The following is an 18,866-nucleotide window of genomic DNA, read 5'->3' as shown; positions in this document are numbered from 1 at the left end:
GTTTCAGGGCAAGCTGTGGTGGGAATCCTGGCACGGCCATCTTTAAACCGGAGCCCCCCCACATTGTGCTTTAATGCCCTTGAATCATCCAGTGCTAACACGGGGGCCGTGCCAAGTTGGCACCGCGGATGGCACCGCTTCTGCTGGCACGGCGATGCGCTTTTGTTGGAGAAAGAGGCCTTGAGCCTACACTGGCCTGAAAAAGAGCTGCTGCGCATCGAGCACCGGACACACGTTATGCCGCGTGACATTGTGTGACATTGTGGATGTGTGTGGTGAGAAAAAAAAAATTGGGGCATTTTTTTTGACACCATTTGGATACAGTTATTCAGACAATTGTTCACTTGTTTGTGAAATGAATGTATTGTTCTCAACAGACTCAGAGACTGAACACTTTTTACAAGCTAGCTGTGGCTAACTGACCCAAACTAGTGTTGCAGCTCTCAGATTTGGTTTTGAACTCATCAGAATTATTTTTTATTTAATTTCTTTCTAAAACTTCAAGTTTCAGTATTATTGTAATTTGTTAGCTCATGCTAAAATATTTAAATTTGTTGGGTTGTGTCTTTGTCTCAATTGGTAGCATCGAGGAAGACAATGGAACATATCCCTTCGCTTTCTTTCTTGACTTTAAATGCGACAGGACAACCTCAACAATTCCCATTGTCTCATCTCACTGAGACTCAGACTCCGTCCCAATAACACAGCTGAGGCAAATGAAGTCCTTCTTGATTTGGCCTCTCCTGTTGTTACCAGTGGTAACAGAAAATGTGGTTATATAGTGCAGGTCGCAGGATCGTTTTAATAAAGAACTATGTTTTGCCAGTTAAACGAGGTGGAGCTGCAGTAGGGGATGTTTGGTTTGCATTAGCAGTAATCTCTGAACCCCTCAGCCTTAGTCTGACGCCAATTCAACATCCTGCATTCATATCCAGTTATCTGTTTATAAAAATGCATCATTCCATTCTATTCTATTTTGTGACAAGTTTTCTCTTCGTCTTTTAGTTGTTACTCCATGTCTTTGTCTTTTCCCACTGTCTTATGTTTTTGTCTGTAAGCTCCTTCATTCATTAGTTTCACCTGTCCCTAATTACCCTATCAGCCTGTATGTATACTCCGCCATAACATTAAAACCACTGACAGGAGAAGTAAACTACATTGATCATCTTGTGACAATTTAATGTTCTGCTGGGAAATATTTGGACCTGGCATTCACGTGGATGTTAGTTAAACAGTACCACCCACCTAGACCAGACCAGGCACCCCCACCCCATAGCCATTCCTTGATGGCAGCAGTCATCCCCAGCAGGATGCAGCCTGACACAGACACAAAAACGGGTTAGGAACAACTCAGGTGTTGACCTAGCCCCCAAATCCACCAGATCCCCAACTGATCAAGTATCCTTGGGATGATCCACAGAGGCCCCTCCCCTCAACCCATAGGACCCAAAGACCCCCACTAACAACATTCTATTGTCAAACTCCACAGCCCACCCTCCACACCATCATGGTGTATATCTTAGCCATTGTTTTCCTGCCTAGTGACTCCTTGCTGCTTTTAGTGATTTTCTAGTTTTTCCCTGGTTATTTGACTCCATTCAGTTTTGGGGATTATTTTTGACCACCTTCCATTAGATTGGTCTTTTGTTTGGACTCCCTTTTGGACTCCACCTGCTTTTATGGCAGCTCTTTATGTTACTACCTTCACTAAGTTTTCATTTAACAAATCCTCATTATTTTGTCCAGTCTTGCCTTCTTGAGTGTGTGTCCTGCATTTGGGTCGCACATGCACATGTGACACAGTCATGAAAATACATACAATGCCGTAGTTTTATCACTAGGCCATGGGCATGTTACCACATTCAGAGATTAATTTAAATGAATTTAAATGAAAATCTACCAGATTTCCACTTTAAACTGTAGTGGTGCCATATGGATAAATTAGCAGAAGCAGCTATTTACAGAATCAGTATTCCTGGCACTCTTGGCAATCTCTACAATTGTATAATAGCATAGTGGAGAGACTCCCCGGGAAATGGTTCACAACACACTCTGTGGATTATAGAGAATCTCATAGCCACTTCTTTTGAATGCAGATGCTTCTGATGAGCTTTGAAAATGCAATTTGTCATTTGACAACAAAAATGGAATTGCATTCACATCTCTTGTAGCAAAAATCTAAAGATTTAAAAAGATGAAATTATCCGTGGGCCAAAAATGTTCATTTTGTTCAGTGTTTTGGTGTTTACCTGGAAAACCTAATGAGAAAACCATCAGTCGAACTATTATAACATTTCTCTAGAATTAGTTTATGTCTTCAAAGAGAGCTTGTGAGCTCAAAAGTGTTCCCTGTCTGACTGGAATGTGGTGGTACAACTTTATTTAAAATGACAGTCACTCTGCAGTTACACTGGTCAGGGATAACATTATGACCACCTTCCTAATATTGTGCAGGTCTCCAAAACAGTTGTGACTCATCAGAAAATGGACATTGGCCTTCTGAGGGTGTCCTGTAGTATCTGGCAACACAATGTTGTTAGTGGGGGCCTTTGGGTCCTATGGGTTGGGGGGAGGTGCATCTCACAGAAAACTGATCAGTTTGGGATCTAGTGTCTATTTGGAGGCCAGGCACCTTGTGCTATTTTTCATGTTTTAGTTTTTTTTTTAGTTATTCCTAAACCATTTTTGTTCTGCTGTCATTGAAGAATGACTATGGAGTGGGGGTGCCAGGTGGGTGAATCAGTAGTTGGTAAATGTTATTTACTTCTCCTGTCAGTGGTCATAATGTTATGCTTGATCAGTGTATATCTGTCACCATCTCTTCCAGGAGGCAAACCCTTTGGCCCTTCTATTACTTTAAAATGAACCGCTGTGTTTAGACGCATTTAATTTCCTTGAACAAAAGCCGGTCATTGTGGTTCATGTGTGCTTATGAGGCAGATAACGTCACCCAGGTCCAGGCGAAGGACCAATAAGTACGTATGAGTCACGCAGGAGGGTCAGTGGCGGGAGAGGTATTTTCCATGTCACAAAGAACCTTATCAGAATGTAATTTTCATTACCAAAGAGAGAGATATGCGTCATTGTATTAGACGGAAGAGCAATTTAATGTGATGTACGGCTGCTTTTCATAACCAATCTTATCTAGGTCACCCAGACTCCCCAATCTGCTCTGTGTTTTAACAGCTCCCACCGTCTCTTAGGATTTGGGTCAGAGTTAACGAGCATCACTCATTTTTCCAGCTCCCCTTGACTGTTAGGGGACGTCGAAAGCCCTCGACAAAACCCACCATTTATTTATTAATATGCCCATTTCGGAGCTACCTCTCAAACGCAAAGAAAAACTTCCCTGAGCAAAGTCGTTTTCGTTTCCGCGTACATTTCTCCACGTTCCTCCGTCAACCCCGTGTCTGTTGATCTGTTGAGATGTTTGCTTTAATGTGTCAAGGCTGCTTTTACCCTTTAACTGGTTTATTAAACAAAAACAGGCATGCTGCTGCATTAACTTGACGTATGGTAACACTGTCTTTTCTTAAACATTAAGCCCATCAATCATTCAGGGCCATTGATTTTTCAAGAGAGCGTACACCTTCACAACAAAGACCCGACCTTCTGGGAAACCAGCAGGTATGTATATCAGTGCATTAGAATCAGATGCTCTCCATAATTGTGCAATTAATCCATGTGGGGATTTGCTTAAATTGATGGTTTGCCATTGAATAAAAACTTTATATCTTTGATTTATGTTGCAGAGAAACGGGCGCAATCATTTCCCATACATCGAGTTCTGTAGCGGTCTCTATGGATGAAAATGATTCATCAAGTGTGATCCGTTTTTCAATCATGTTTACTGTCTCAGAGATATAATGGGCAATCACTGAACACAAGCTGATTTTTTTTTTTTTTTTTTTTTTTTTATCAGATCATCTTTGGGATTCTCTTAAGCTCCAGCATTCCAGTAACTAACATTTCCTCCTGAGACTGGTGTTTAATAGACTGCACAATCAACCTCTCATTGTGAGAAGAGGCTCTGTGCATCCTGCCGCTGATGAGTAACAAAGGTTGAACAGCCATCTATCACTGGATATGGCCAATTACCCCCCCACCATTCGTCGTGGTCCCGACGGAAGGTGCAGTCTGTGCTCTCCAGCTTGCGTGTGAATGCTGAAGAGCGGGGAGGCCCCTGTCCCCCCCCCCCACGATCGTCTCTGTCTCTCCCAGGCCAACGCTGGCATGGCCGGGGGCTGGTGGAGCATTTGTTCGACAGACCGGCTCTGGCACCTCGCGCTGGTCATCTTTGTTACGAAATGCCCCCCAGCTTATGGAGTGGGACACAACTGTCACAACCTGGCTTGGCGAAGCTCCTCTCTGAATAGCCCTGCTGTGTTACCTTGTGTCACCTGCGGCAGCAAAGACGGACCGACCGCTGCTATATTCACATATACATGAAGCTTTTCATCTGCGCTTTTGTGAAGCGTTTGATGTGGACATTTTATTTGGTTCTACACCAGCTCTTATCACAGCCTCACCATCGGCATTAAGGTGGTCTCATGTGGCCTAACAAGTGCCTGATAGCCTTTAAATATCCGATAAGGTTAATTTGCTTTTGTTGGACTAATTAGATTCCTGACTAACGAGTGATTGACTGGCACATGGGTCTTTGGAGGAAAGCCGCAATCTATTAACATTTCTGACCATGAGATTCAGCAGGTTAATCACGTTACACGCAGTTGTATGGCTGCAAGGACACGGAGAAAACACACGGAAATCCAAAGACTACTGCAGCGCTAGTGGTTTTTGGGTGGTTGTACTTAGACACAGAGTGGTTCAAGGTAAATACTCATTTCAGGACGCAGCAACATGCTCGTAGTCTTAATTTAGAAGTAGTTTTGTTAGAACGTATTCATAGACCGACAGAAATGATGGCGTGAATTTGGATAAAAGTGTGAGTTCAGTTTGTCCTGAGGGGATAATTTTCTGAAAGAATAGACCAATAGACATGTCAGGGGATCGCCACAAAAATAATCCATTCAGAATTTGTTGTGGTAGTTAAGACAAACTTGGTGGATTGGCCAAAGCTCCATTCATCAAGCTTAAAAAACAAAATAAGTTGAGAGCATGGTGGTTTGCAGTTAGTATGACACTGGTGATGGAAGCTGGAGAAACAACAGACTCTGCTCTCTGCTAACACTGTCATAGAAACCTAACCATTCCCTTTTTTTTTTGCATGGATGACAGACCTGAAAAATCGCAGCCAAAGAAGAGAAAGACCTGTCCTCTGTCCTTCTCCTTTAGTCTGCCTTCCTGGCCTTCCAGGGGGAACTGATAGCCTCTGGGCTCAGGCTGTTCAGCCACGGCCCATTAGTTCACCTCATTCTGACAAGATGGAGGGCCTCAGACAATGGAACGGTGAAGTGCGCAAGCGGGGCGGGCGGGGGGAAAGAAAATACATCGAGAAAATTCGGTCGCGTTTGATGCGCTCGTGTATACCTTCAGAAGGTAGGAGAGGCCTCATTCCTTCGGGTTCAGCGGCTACAGCGGGTAAACTAAATAAGCGCTGCCACACAGTTGCTTTGCTGTGCAGATTTCATGTGACTGAAGGCCTCTGAGCTGTGAACTCAGTTAGGCATTCCTCCAGCGTGGCAAGCAAGTGGGCAGTGAGGAGCCGCGTTATCATTTTCGCCAGCTCAGCTGTAAGATAACCGGGCTTCATTTAGACAGAAGACGAACGAGCGCGAGATACATGACATAAATGATAAAATCCAGCGGAGGTCTCTAGATACAAATATTAATGGGGTTGATTTGGAAAGTTTGCATTTCTTGTGCTCCTCCTGCCTCCGTAACAGACGTATTCAGGCTAACCAAGTGTCACCAGCTCTCAACGGTGCTGGTAAACAATAGCATGAAAACTAGATTTCCTCTTCTATTCATCTCACCCGGCGCATAAAGCAGGTCTGGAATCTGGCGCAAGACTCCTGGACCTCTCTCAGAGCAGTTAATTGGTGAATGTGGCTTTCCAAAACACCTCTCCTTGATGTTCCTCTGTGGCTTCCCTGAGGAGTCTTTAATTTACTGTTGATTTGGTTTGTTGTTGTGCTGTGGCTCAGTGTCTGAACAGTGTGTTAGACGGGCTCTTCACCATGTTCTGTGGGAGAGGGAGAGCTGGGTGGGCTCCAGAAGTCCAGGACAAACACTGCGCTAACTCTGCGCCAATTCCTTCTTCTTCTTCTGTGGCTTTTTCCCTTCGTTTTGATTTGCTCTATATTTGTCATTTTAATCTCTGAAGCCTTGTTTATTTCCTACCGTTCCGTTTTTGCCTCTTTTTTTTTTCCTCTCCCTCCCACCCCTGTTCTCGTCTGCCCTCCTTTTCTTTGTCTCCCTCTATTCCAACATAATGCGTGTTTGTGAAAAGAGGTTGAAGCGCGTTTTATTTTGCTGCCACCCCCACCCCTGACTTCTTTTGTGAGTTACAAAGGAACTGTGCGTACCTTGGTCTGGTCATTATTTCATGCAGAGAGTAATTAATGAGACAATTAGGTTTTTTCCCTCCTCCCTCTGTGTTCTCTTTGAACTAAATAAATAGCCAAAAGGTGTCCTCTTTAATTGCACATGGGTCATGGATATAATTAAGATACACTGGCAGCCTCTTTACGAAATTTGACTGCAAATAACCGTCACAGTCTTTCCCCAGTCTCCTCTGTTCATAAAAGACACAAGTTTGATTCATTGTCGACAGGTACAGGACAGGTAGGAGAGAGATTCTCTGTAGTAGGGATAAAAGTTGCTATGATCAAAACTGCTGAACATAAAAACAGTACCTGCAGTGTGTCAGAGCATTAATGAAGCTGAGATCCTTCTTATAACAGAAACGTTTAGTTCTTCTATACTTCCTGTCACATCTTATCACCCTTGCTGAAGCATTTCACACACACAGTACTGAGGAGTAGTTTCAGATAATTTGCGTGTTTACATTGACATTCTGGTTATGGTCACGTTTCAAGTACAGACAGATATGTAGTCGTATCGTGGTTTGAACGCACATGAAAATTTGGAATGGTGTACACGTTATCCAGGATTCTGAACTGGGTCACAGCTACGTCTTCCAACAGTGTTACTGAAAAACAGTCAGTTTGTTTACACAGAAGAGAGCAAATCAAAACGACTGTAGTCTATAGCGAACACTGCCACACCATTTGATTTATTGAACCGTTGACTATACGAATCCCACGTGACGTCGCTCATACGATTTCTGAAGAGCCTTGTTTAAGCTCAACTTAACCGCCACCATCTTGCCAGTGTCTCACTCCGTCCACCTTTGGGTTAATGTAAAATTGAAGTCTTGAACCAAGATGAACTTCCCCACCCACAACTGTTTTCTAGCAAAAAGGTTATGCCCCTGCAAATATCTGGTGGGCCAGTGAAATTGTTTGGGCGGGCTTTGCACACAAATGGAGAGAAGAGCAACAGTGAAGTAGGCAGTAGTAGTAGTAGTAAAACGACTCTAAAGTCACAATCCATTTGTGTGCAGATCTATTTATTTTTTATCTGTATTGGTTGAAGCACCACAATGAAATCCAAATGGAGTGCTACCGGAGTCTCTCGTATTCTGAGTAGAAGATTAAAAGAAATAGTGAAAGAGATGTGGAGCTGATTTGCTGGTGTGCCATGCGCTTATTTGAACTTATTTATTTATTGCAATTTAAATGGATGAGCAAGGTAAAACTGTGGCCCCACGGTTGTCACGAAGAGGAAATGAGCTAGAGCCCCAAACCATTTTTTGGAGCAGGGAGTAAACATGTTTATCTCAGCTGAAAATGTGTGCATTTTGACATGGAGGTCTATGGGGATTGAGCAGTTTTTGGAGCCAGCCTCAAGGGTCCATTTCAGTAAAACTCATAAAGTAAGTTTTGAGCTTCAGCGCTGGATTAATTTTTCACCCCTGGAGGTTGCTGCTTGTGTGATACTGAGACTTAACAGCAAACAGTTGATTAGCAAATCAGAGTCTGAAATTAATCTTTTATCTCTGTGTTTGGTCCCCACCAGCTCCAGCTCGCTAATCTGGGACTTCCGGTCATTTGGTTCGGGAAGTTGGTGCATGGTAGGTTTTTAGAGCCCAGTTTGCTGCTATGGTTAAACATGATACTAAGAGAGCAGCGGGCGTGAATCGAAACCGTAAACGGCTTAAAGCTCAGTAAACCCTAGGGGAGCTGCAGATTTGGCTCATAATTATCTCTACGAGCATCCACTTTCACATCCTCACATTATAAAATTGTTTATTATAGCCATGTCACTTCTCTGGGTTACACAAAACAACAGAAAACAGGAAAGATTTATTTCCGATCATTATCGATGAACACTCTTATTATTATTTTCAGATATAAGTTTGGGAAATATTAATTCAAAGAGAAGGGGGCTACACACACACACCAAAAAAAAAAATGAACAAAGCTGCAGTGGCCGTTTCCTTGCCAAGCGTGTTTTGTTTATTGTCTAAATAAGTGATTATTCTCTTCACTGCTCATGTATTTGTCAAGGTTGCACAAATAAGATTTTACTCTCTCTGGGACTCACTTTAATCCTTCACTCTAATGACCACACGGCAAGATGGTGAAATTAGGTTTTGATGAAACTTCTTTTTTTTTTTATCTCATCTATAAAAACTCCTTGCTTTGAGTGTCCTTCCAAACTGCCTGCCATAGAGATACCTGCAAAAATTAAAGGAGTGAATAGCAGTCGAAACAAAGGGATGTCAGGTCTTTCACTTTCTACGAGTGTTTTGCAGTCAGGTGAAGTTAAAAGTTCAGTTAATGTGATCTACAGCTCTGGTTAACGATGCAGTTAAGGCCATTTCGCTGTGATTTTGATTTTGCTCAGTTCCGCAAAGTGTTTTCACATGTTTTCTCTTCAAGGCACCCTTGTTTGGGGTCATCTCCTCCCAGTGAGAAGTAACAGGTGTCTTTAGACTTTAAGAGAAGGAACCCACTGACACACAGCCACGCACACAAACCGCCTATTCCCCCAACTACAATAGTATGTACGGCTGTAATTAGTGAATTCCCCACCACACCTTAACGTCTCTCATTAATCTCACATGAGTGATTAGGCTGCTGCGACGTATGGAACCACGGGAGGTGTGAAACTGGGTGTGAAACTGTTGTCATCTCATATGTTATCGCACTCTGGAGACTGGGGGGATTAAAGCACGCCAGGCACAGCCCATTGGCAGCTAATCATGCCGCTAATGATAAGTGAAATATTCAGCCGCCTCTCATTACAACGGCAGCGCAAGGTCAAGCCTTTCGCGCAGATCGTGAAAAACGCGCAAGCCGCGCCAGCCTCTTCTGTGTTTTCTGTTGTTTTGTGTAACCCAGAGCGGAAGCTGGATACGAGCCGGAGCGAGGCCGCGCGACCGTGACACTTGACGGTTGATTAGAGCAAAACATCGGGGTGGTCTCCAGCTGAGATGCTCTGATGAGGAGCGATCTAAAGGGTCTCGTCAGAAGACGTCACGCTGACCGCTGTCGCTGTGCCAGATGCTTGCTGCTCGGTGCAAACATCAGAAATCTAGAAACCGTTCCCCCTGCAGGCGCTGCAACAAGACACATCATCATTTAATTAAAAGTTCCAAATTAGAGCAACTGCAGACGTGAAGGAAAAATTAAAAGCCGTTGGCTATTAAGAGAGAAATGTTCCACCCACGTTTCACTTGACTCTGCAGCTTGGTTTGTAATGAGTTGATCTCAAGTAGGTTCTATAGCTTAATTGAGAGTCTAGGCTCATTTGTCACGTTACATTTAGGACATTTGACCTTAAATAAAGCTTCTGTCTTTGGTCATGTCTGAATATATAGGTGTGACTTGAATGTTTCGGTAAACACCTACAAATGGGAAGAGATTATTTCAGTGTCCAGAACCATACGGACTGGAGGTGTCCCATGGCATTTTCTCTAATGATGACATGAATAAATTAAGGATAATAGTAATAAAGCATTCATGAGTCTCCTTTAGAACTGCATGTGACTTGTGCGACAAGCCTGGCCTAGTAAAAAGCAGGCCCCGGGGCAGCGTCTTTAAGCAGGGAGTGGGAGAAAGAGAAAGAGTAGTTGCCCCAGGGCACACAAGCAGGTTAACCCAGAGCTGCTCCAGGATTACTTTCTTCTTCTATCCGATTCCTATTCCACGCAGGTGACTGTTTTAAACAGATGCAGCTGCAAATTTTATACTGCTGCTTTTTTTCCCCATCCTTGCGGGTGATTAATCTTGTCCCCAAAAAATTAGAAATGGTTTTGCCGCACACAGTTGGTGCTTTGGTTACAGTCAGTGAAAGACTTTTAGAGTTTTGGTGAATTTCACAGAGCTTTAGATGCACTTTTCCATCATTACCTGCTCGCGGTTTGTCCCGAACCGCACATTACTAAGCATAGGCTTTGAGCACCTAAACATAATCATAAACCACACTTTAGTTCGCTGAGGACTGATACACAAACTTGGTCAAAGGTGTGTTCGTATAGTCATTAATTTCCTCTTCACACTGACAAACAGCCTGTTTCCTGGAAAATGCATTTTTGTAGCAATACCACGCTATCTATTGTTACTCTTTCTGTGCTTCTGCATGTTGTAAATGAAAAATAAACAGGCGGAATAAATGTTCTTATTTCCTATTCCTTGTCTTCTTCATTCACTAACTACTGTTACACATAGCTAAAACCAAAGCAGCAGCCCTCCACTGAATCTTCTACAGCAACAGTTTTGCTGATCATTGTACTTAATCTGGGATTTCTTTTCCATCAACAGGCCTAGACCAAATATTACCACAGACTACCGCCTCCAGCAGGACCACGAAGCTAATTCAGCATCTCTTTAAAACTGTCTTTATGTTGCGTAGTAGCTGCTGTCGTTGACAATTTTGATTACTCAAAAGTTTAAATTATTGAAGCTGTGGCAACGCGCTGCACTCCGTAAGAAAAGACATGAATCAGAGGGATATGAAATCGCACGAGGATTGAGTCAGATCGCTCCTCCAGGCTCAACTAAACATCTCAATTACCTCCGGGGGACTGAGGAAGTACGGCAGGAAGGAGATGTGACGGAAACAATATTTAAATTGACTGTCAGTGGAAGAAAAATGCCGCTAAGCTTATATTTGATTACATATTTTACAGAACACAAACACAAGCGCACGCACAAATGCATCTCAGCTGTCGTAGTGGCTGCCTGCCTGCTGCCAGGCTGCCGCACTATTAGAATCATCAGCCACATATGGAGCTGCTGTCCTGCCTGTGGGGAATAGGGTTGTAGAACAGGCCAATGGGATGAAACTGAAGGACCTCACTACTCAGAGGTGATGAATGCTCTGCTGCTTACGGAGCCTCCTGTAGTGCATCTGTGAGAGCAGATGAATGGGGAGGAGAGGGCTGATAAATTGGGTCACACGAACGTAGCGTTTCTGGGTAATGCGGTGAAAGCGCTGGAGGAGCGCCGTTGGGTGGCTGCACGTGCCGACAACTGGGGCAGAGCTGCTCTAACTTGACTGGATTTCTCTTCTCCGGCTCCTCGCGCGCTGCCGGCGTTATTGAGAAGTTACACGTTTAATGGGAAAAAGCACGCTCTGACTTTTTTTCATTTTTTTTTTTCAACCATTTCTTGAAGTCTCCCACCCAGAAATGTCACTTAATGGAAATTTGGTCTTTTTCTGTATCAGAAGTCACATGCAATTTAAAAAAATAGATTAGGGCTGATTAAAACAGGTTAGAGAAAAATCATATTTTTATTGGGTCAGAGTAGAAAGCACAGCAACCTTGGATACAGCCAGAACAGCATTGGCCATTGTGACCCTCTAAGGCGTCCTCATACATAAAGAATAGGATCAGACAATTTTTATCTCCCAAAATGACACACAGCATATGATTTTAGGTAAAGCAACTATAAAAACAAAAGAGAAGGATTGGGGTGATACCGACCCAACTCCAGACCAGTCTTACCAGATCAGAGGGTTTCGTGCCCATTCAGGAAGCATTAATTTTTATTTTGCGTAGATAAAAGGCTGTAAAAGATTTGTGCTGGTTTTGGCATTTTTTCCAATTACTTTTTAATTCCGGGATGGATAACTAGTTCTTCTCAAGACATTGCGTGCAGGGGAGCACTGAATATGCACTGGTTGTGTTGCTTTCTAAAGCAGTGGAGAAGAAGAGCTCCGTGGGCCATCAGTGGACTACATGCCGTCAGCAAAAAGCTTTGTTGTAACTAGATGTGAGTAGATTGCGGTGGTTAGCTGCTGCAGTTTGTTGCTGGGCTGTTGCTTTGTATTTCGGGTGGTTTAGTGTGCAATTTGACCGCCTTTGAACATCTATTGGGCTGGAAACCATCTGCAGTATCCCACAACGCTGCACTAGTTTTTTACCCCTCAAGTGCGGTCTGTGCCCTGCGTTAGACCCTTACTTTTCTTTTCTTGTATGGTTAGCTTTACAAACTACCTACTTAGGTTTAGAGAAACCTCTACAAGGACGCCTTTCTCAAAGCTGAACACGTTACCAAGCCAAACCTGTCTGATCTGGATCAAGCTATTCTCTTCGCTGCAGTGACTAATAAGGCTGTACATGCATTTATTCACATGACCGCAGTAGGGCTCATACCTACGTAAACACAGATTGTCTCAATCAACTCAAAAATGTTTTCTGACCTTCTGCTACAACAGGTTAATAATAATCTTAGTGTGTCAGTGCCCTGAAGCATTGAGCGTTTTATATTAAATCCTTTTCTATAATATTGATGACTCATCCTATTCTGAGGGCGCTACAAATGAATGTATCCACTCAAATGGGATTTGGGAAGCCTAGTGACGCCATCCAATCATATCCAATCAAGAGTGAGAGGCCTAACTTATTAACTCCTCTCTTCCCATGTGTATATATTTTCACTTGTAAATATATCAAAGGCACCCTAACAGCTTCCCTGCCTTTCCTTTACGTGTATCTAAACTAAAATATTGAAATATGAGTGAGACATATTGCACATTAGCAGAGTAGAACTTTAAAAACTTGGTACCATCAATCATTAACGCATCCATATCATATGCCAGCTAAGATGTACGGTCAGAAATGCGAGCACGGCCTGTGCACACGCCACATCATCTCATATCACTTCACATATCTTGAGCTGGGTGTGCTTGTTGCCCTGAGGGCAGCTTTCTGCTCCAGTCTAATTGCATTAATTTCTGTTTATGGATGAGTTTGATTGGGCGGCGGGGGGAATGTAGGATGAGGTGACGGGGGTCCTTTACCTTGGCACAGATAAGAAGACAAACTAGATTCGAGAGCGGATAGATCTTGTCGGCAGCGCATGCCACCTCTTGGCAAGGGAAGAGAAGTCGATACAGAGCGGGGCCTTTCTTACCTCCTAAGATTTACAGTATCTGGAGCTCCACAGGCTCATACTTCAGTAGATGGATGAGTATTTCATACGGTGCCAACTGGCGCAACATGAGTTGAGCTGAAGGTCATTGTGACTCATTTCCAGTTCCAAAGCTGGGCGCCTGAAAACCAAGCTGCTAAATCTCTACTACTGACTTGTTCCACTGGTACAAAGGAGACGCCTCTGTGAAAAGGAGCCGACTGTCTTGGTACTGTACAACACTGACGCAACACACATGCATACACCATACAGTGCCAGTGACAGTTGAGAGTACAGTAGAAGGGAGTGGGTACAGATTGCCGTCGAGCCTCGAGGCATATGGCAGGGCGCCCCATGCCTCCCAGCTAATTGAGTCCTAATGAATCACTGGTTTGGCATGCTACATGTCCCTTGTGATGGCTGGTGTCATTGATGCATTGAAGATGCCCAGTCCTCTGGAAGTGAAGCGGTCAGTGATGGCTGCTCCGGTTGAATATAGAAGGCGGGTTGGCTTCACACTGAACACTTCACTCACCCACCAGATGTTACAAGGCGCAGGGACTTCTAGCCACCCAGCTCTGCACAATGGAAATAATTGTGTGATGGACTGGCAATTCACTGCCCCATTTGACTCCAGTAATGCTCTCTAAAGTGATGAGGTCGCCGCCTCATTGTCAACTCAACAGGGTCAGAGCGATAAGTAATGCCGGGGTGGGAGAACACTCCAAGTCAACGGTGCTCGGCAGCTGTTTTTGCATAATTTAGAATTATTTCATTCTAATTAACCTAATTACATCTAAAGCAAATGTAGAATAAGCACTGACAAGCAGCAACCTGACTTATTATTGAGAAAACCTTCACTTTTCTCATAGTTTTTTCCCATTACAACGTGTTCAATGATAATAATAACCGAGCTGCAGTTCGGTTTGATGCCTGTAAACACGCACTTGATTTGAAAGTGGAACTGAATCACTTAATGTTTTATAAGATATCATCAGAAATAGAGTTTCAATTTACAGTCTTATTACAAAGTGGAGAAAAAAAACAAAAAAACAGGTTGTGTCCTCTTTTCTGTGGTGGATGTAAAATTGCTGGTCTATTTGCAGTTTCATTACTGTAACGAGTCCAAGCAAACATATTGAAAGGAAAATGGTCATTCAATCATTTTCCAATTTATATTTTACATATCTGTTTGTTGCGATGAGATGGTTTGATAAGCCTGACTCGTTTCTGTGGAATTGCACAACCCGAGGTCTGTCCAAAGTAAATGTTTTGTTTCTCTGCAGGATGATTCTCCTGGTAGATGTTACAGCAGTAGTTCACGGGTTTCTTGCAGAGAGAAAATCAATAAGGCTGCCATGATGTTCCTCTAGATATGACGCTGCAGCTGGCGTTGTGTTAGCTCAGCTTAGCGTTAGTGCGAGAGTTGCTCTGAAAACGCATTCTATCTAATATTTTAGGCCTTCATTTAAAAAACCCTTAAGCATAAAAGTGATTGTTGGGATTACATGCCGCACACAACTCCAGCTGTTGTTTTTAATCTTTGATTTTTGTCTTCTCATCTGGCCATCAGTGAATAGAAATGCAAATTAGTCATAAATATAATTTGTCATAATGTCAAACATTTCCTCTAAACTCCCCTTGGGGGAAAATGTATTCCCTTTCTTACATTCGTGACTTGTGAACACAGCATCTGATGCATTTAGCTGCCCCCAACCCTCCCCGTGCTATCAAGTTTAGATGCACCTGTCATGTTGATTACACTCCCAGCGGAGCATGTGCATCATTCAGGTTCCTACAATGCACCACTATCTGAGCAATCTTCCTCTTTTGTTCAGCTCCGACAACCGAGATCGCCCCTGACCTAGCTCTGCCACGGGCCGCAACTTCATTAACGAACGGGCTAAATGTGAAAAGGCCACCGGGCAAAAAGAGAACTCAAACACAAGGTTGCAAGCTAATTAAAACTACTTTTATAAAAGATTCAAGATGCTCCAGCACTTGTGTGTCGACTGCTAAAAAGCTACGTGAATGTAAGTGTGGCCCCCCCCTGTTCGTTAGATGCATTATCTCGCAGCGCTTGGGAAATCCTCAAGGAAGTTCAAGTTGAGGTAATGCTACTGCGATATAAAAAAAAACTCCAAATGTGATAACATATCAGTCATTAAGCATGACAAAAGGCAAGAAGTGGCGCATCTTTTTGCAAATGGGTGAAATAAGGTTTTAGGAGTGAGAAACAACAACAACTACCTGATAATGCTGCCCTAGAATTGATGTAATTGTGAACATAAAAAAAAAAGGGAATTAGTCACAACCACTTTAATCATTTTACAATGACTGCAAAAGTGGGAAAAACATTAAAAGTCTTAATGGGATAAGATGTAGCTCCCATTTCCCCACGCTGCTTCTGCTGTCAGGAGCTAAATTAAGTGTCTTCATTCCACTGGGAGACCCAACAAAGAGGAGCCCGAACTGGAGAAGTTAATGCTCTCTAGTGTTTTGTTCAGCTTCGTCTTAAGCCTCACAACTCACACTGGGCTGCAAAGAACTGTCTTGGGATGACAACTGGAAATTGCGCCCCGTGTGTGTGTGTGCGCGCGCAACAAATGTGCCCTACAGTCGAGTCAGGGAGTGCGGCTTAGGATCTGTTGCAGAACATCCTCTGTAAGGAGATTACGAAAGGCAGTTTGGTACGGCCGATTGGCAGAAGTCACCAATGAACTTTGGCACCGATGTGAAACCGCTGACGCTGACCTTTGCTTGTGTCCCACCAAGCCACAACGTAAACAAAGCTTTGGGGCCATGTGAGCTAACAAGATGCCGGTGCGCCACATCATTTCACCTGCCCCGCAGCTGCTAGGTGTCTTGCTGCTGCTTTTCAACACCAATGGCCTTCCCCATTTTCCGTACAGTCCTTCTCCCACATGAGCGCTGGAGCAGAAATCACAGGGCATCATGGCAGACATATGGCCCAGTAATGAACCTTGCATTTGAACTGGTAAAACTGGCTCATGCCCAGTTTTATCAAAGGGGGGAGGAGGGGGTTGGCTTTGAGAGGAGACAATAAAGAAAAAGGCACAGAAGAAAGACATTAAACAGTCTATTCTGTAGATAAGTTGGTCTAAGGTCAGTCTCACAACCAAGTATTTTGCAAAGAACAACGTATTCTCTCTTATATGAAGTAACCCAGACACAAATAAGTTTACATGAACAGGCATCCACAGCGAGTGTTGTTTAAATGGGTCAGTATAATTAAATAAAGAACCAAAAGAAAAGTTTTACCCAAGGTTAAAAAGGCTATTATTGGCCGAGAAATCTAAGTATATCCAGAAAGCAGAAACTAGCGCAACTGCAGTCCGTGACGCAGTTTAAACGCCCCCCAGACTAGAGCATCCACGATTAACTGGACCATTTCCACCCCCACCGTGATCCTTGAACTTCGCTGCAGACCCGAAGACTCAAATAAAGGCCCGGGCATTGATTTGAGGCAGATTTTTCGGCTCCGCGCTGCCCTCACGATGCGCTGCGCTGCGCTGTGCGCTCCCATCCAGCCGTTCATCCACAGGTACTCAGCCCTCGGTGCAGCCCGCTGAGCATTTCTAACCGCTCCCGCACAGAAATCAATACATTTATCAACATATGCGTCATCATTCACTCGGCATCAGTCTGGGGTTAACGCGCAGTCGTTTGAAGATGACTTACTGCTGTTGCAGCAGAACATCTCTTCATTTGAATATTTGGGGAGGGAGAGGAGGGGAGGGGGTGTAGGGACGTGATGGAAAAATCTTTTCGCGTTTTCTCAGACTTGTGTCAATATATGACATTCCGCACAAAGCAACGCGGCACTGATGTAAAGCTCACGCATCGAAATCGTTTCGAAGATGTAATGTCAATTTCTAATTTGTGCGCAATTCAATGTGGGACAGCAGGTTATTTGACAGGCGACCGGCGTTTGCGCTTTAGAGGACTACCAAAGCACCATCGACGATCAGACTCACCGCTTCATTTCTGATCATATGTGTTTCATTTTACTATATATTAGTCTTCCTCGGCCGTGCACAGCGGACTGTTCCGCAACCTATTTCCATTCAGCGGCCAACGCATCCTATCCATAAATCTTGACATGACGCCGTGCCGCCTCGCATCCTCAAACAGCTCCTTAGTTTCTCAGTTTAAAAGACTGCCTTTAATAGAGAAGCTCAGAACGGAGACGCCACTCACCTTTTCTCAGCGGATGCTTTGCTGGAGTGTCCCATTTATGCGTTTTAATCCACATCTGTGTCCCCTTCATTTGAGCGCTCTGTTTTTCCCCCAATGAGAGAGAGAGAGGGAGAGAGGGAGAACGCGTGTTTAAGAAAATCCATTTGTTAATTCCATTTGCCGGACACACAAGGTGAAATCACATTTGTCCTCGCTTTTTTACATGTTCAAAATTATCCCATAAATCTAAAATCCCGGAAAGCTCTGTCTTCTTCTTTTTTTTTATCTTCTTCTCTCCAGCTCTGAAGTTGCCTGGTTACCCCTATTTCTCATTCAAGGAGGCTGAAGCGCTGCATGCAGCGGCCAATCATAGCAGCAGCCGGAGAGATTAACTATTTCTTGGCTCCACTATTCTAGTTTCAGGCTAAAATGAGGAGAGTGGGCGGGGAAACTGGGCCCCCGGTGACAGAAAAAAAAAAAAAAAAAAAATTAAAATGCACAGAGAATAATGTAGAGAGAGGGTGGGGGGGACCCGATGGAGGAAGAATGTGTGGAGGGGGGAGGGGACAGAGGGGATTAAACATTTTCGAAAAATAAAGGATTCTGGAGAGGAGGAGGGACCAGTTGCCACTTCTCACAACAACAAAGATGTAAGTGAATAATATTCCAGCCTTGCAGGCTGTTATGCAAACTGCCGTGGAGCAGCCTGCCACCCGCTCCCTCTGTGGACAATCCGTCTTCAAGGAGGAGATGTCCCTCTCATTTCTGAAATCCCCAAAAAGCAATCCATCAGCGTAATTGATCATCCCCCTTTAACCAGCCATCCATCAAGTCAAAGCCGCCCCCCTCCTCCCTCTTCCCTCACCCCTGTCCCACTCCAGTCGCCTCATCATAGGCTGTATCGATTTCAATTTTCCCCCATGGCTGGGGTGAAAGGTGTGTGGGGGGGGGGGGGGCCAGGTTCGCTCACTGCTACGCGGCACGTGGGGCCACAATGACCCCCCGCGTCCACGGTCTGCCCACTGAGGCGGCCGCTACATCCAGGTCGAGACCTCCAACACACACCTACGGAGGCAGCCTCGGACATTATGACTGGTGGCTTCAGACCGGTCCCCACGGGGTGCCACGCAAAAGCGCCGGTGCATTATGGGGGAACAGTCGGGGGTCCTGACAGTGGGACAACAAGCGCCTCAAAGAGACAAGCAACGAGGAGGCGGGGGCCGGCTTGTACTGTCTGGTCAACATTCCAGCAGATAAATAAGTGGTAAGTAGAGGCTG

At 44.2% G+C, this 18,866-nt stretch overlaps 1 protein-coding gene across 1 annotated transcript in view; it reads right to left on the bottom strand.

Moving 5' to 3' along the window:
- The window catches only part of LOC125010661 (complement component C8 beta chain-like), a 52,562-nt gene extending 34,665 nt beyond the window's left edge, over positions 1 to 17,897 (bottom strand). The window contains exon 1 of the mRNA XM_047589421.1: positions 17,610 to 17,897. The gene's annotated coding sequence lies outside the window, so the exon portion shown is untranslated. The remainder of the gene's footprint in view (positions 1 to 17,609) is intronic.
- Between the last annotated feature and the right edge of the window lie 969 nt (positions 17,898 to 18,866).

This window comes from Mugil cephalus, chromosome 7, assembly GCF_022458985.1.
Source record: "Mugil cephalus isolate CIBA_MC_2020 chromosome 7, CIBA_Mcephalus_1.1, whole genome shotgun sequence".
NCBI classification, from domain to species: Eukaryota; Metazoa; Chordata; class Actinopteri; order Mugiliformes; family Mugilidae; genus Mugil; species Mugil cephalus.
The sequence above is the reverse complement of the archived record's forward strand: the minus strand, read 5'-3'. Positions and strand labels throughout refer to the sequence as shown.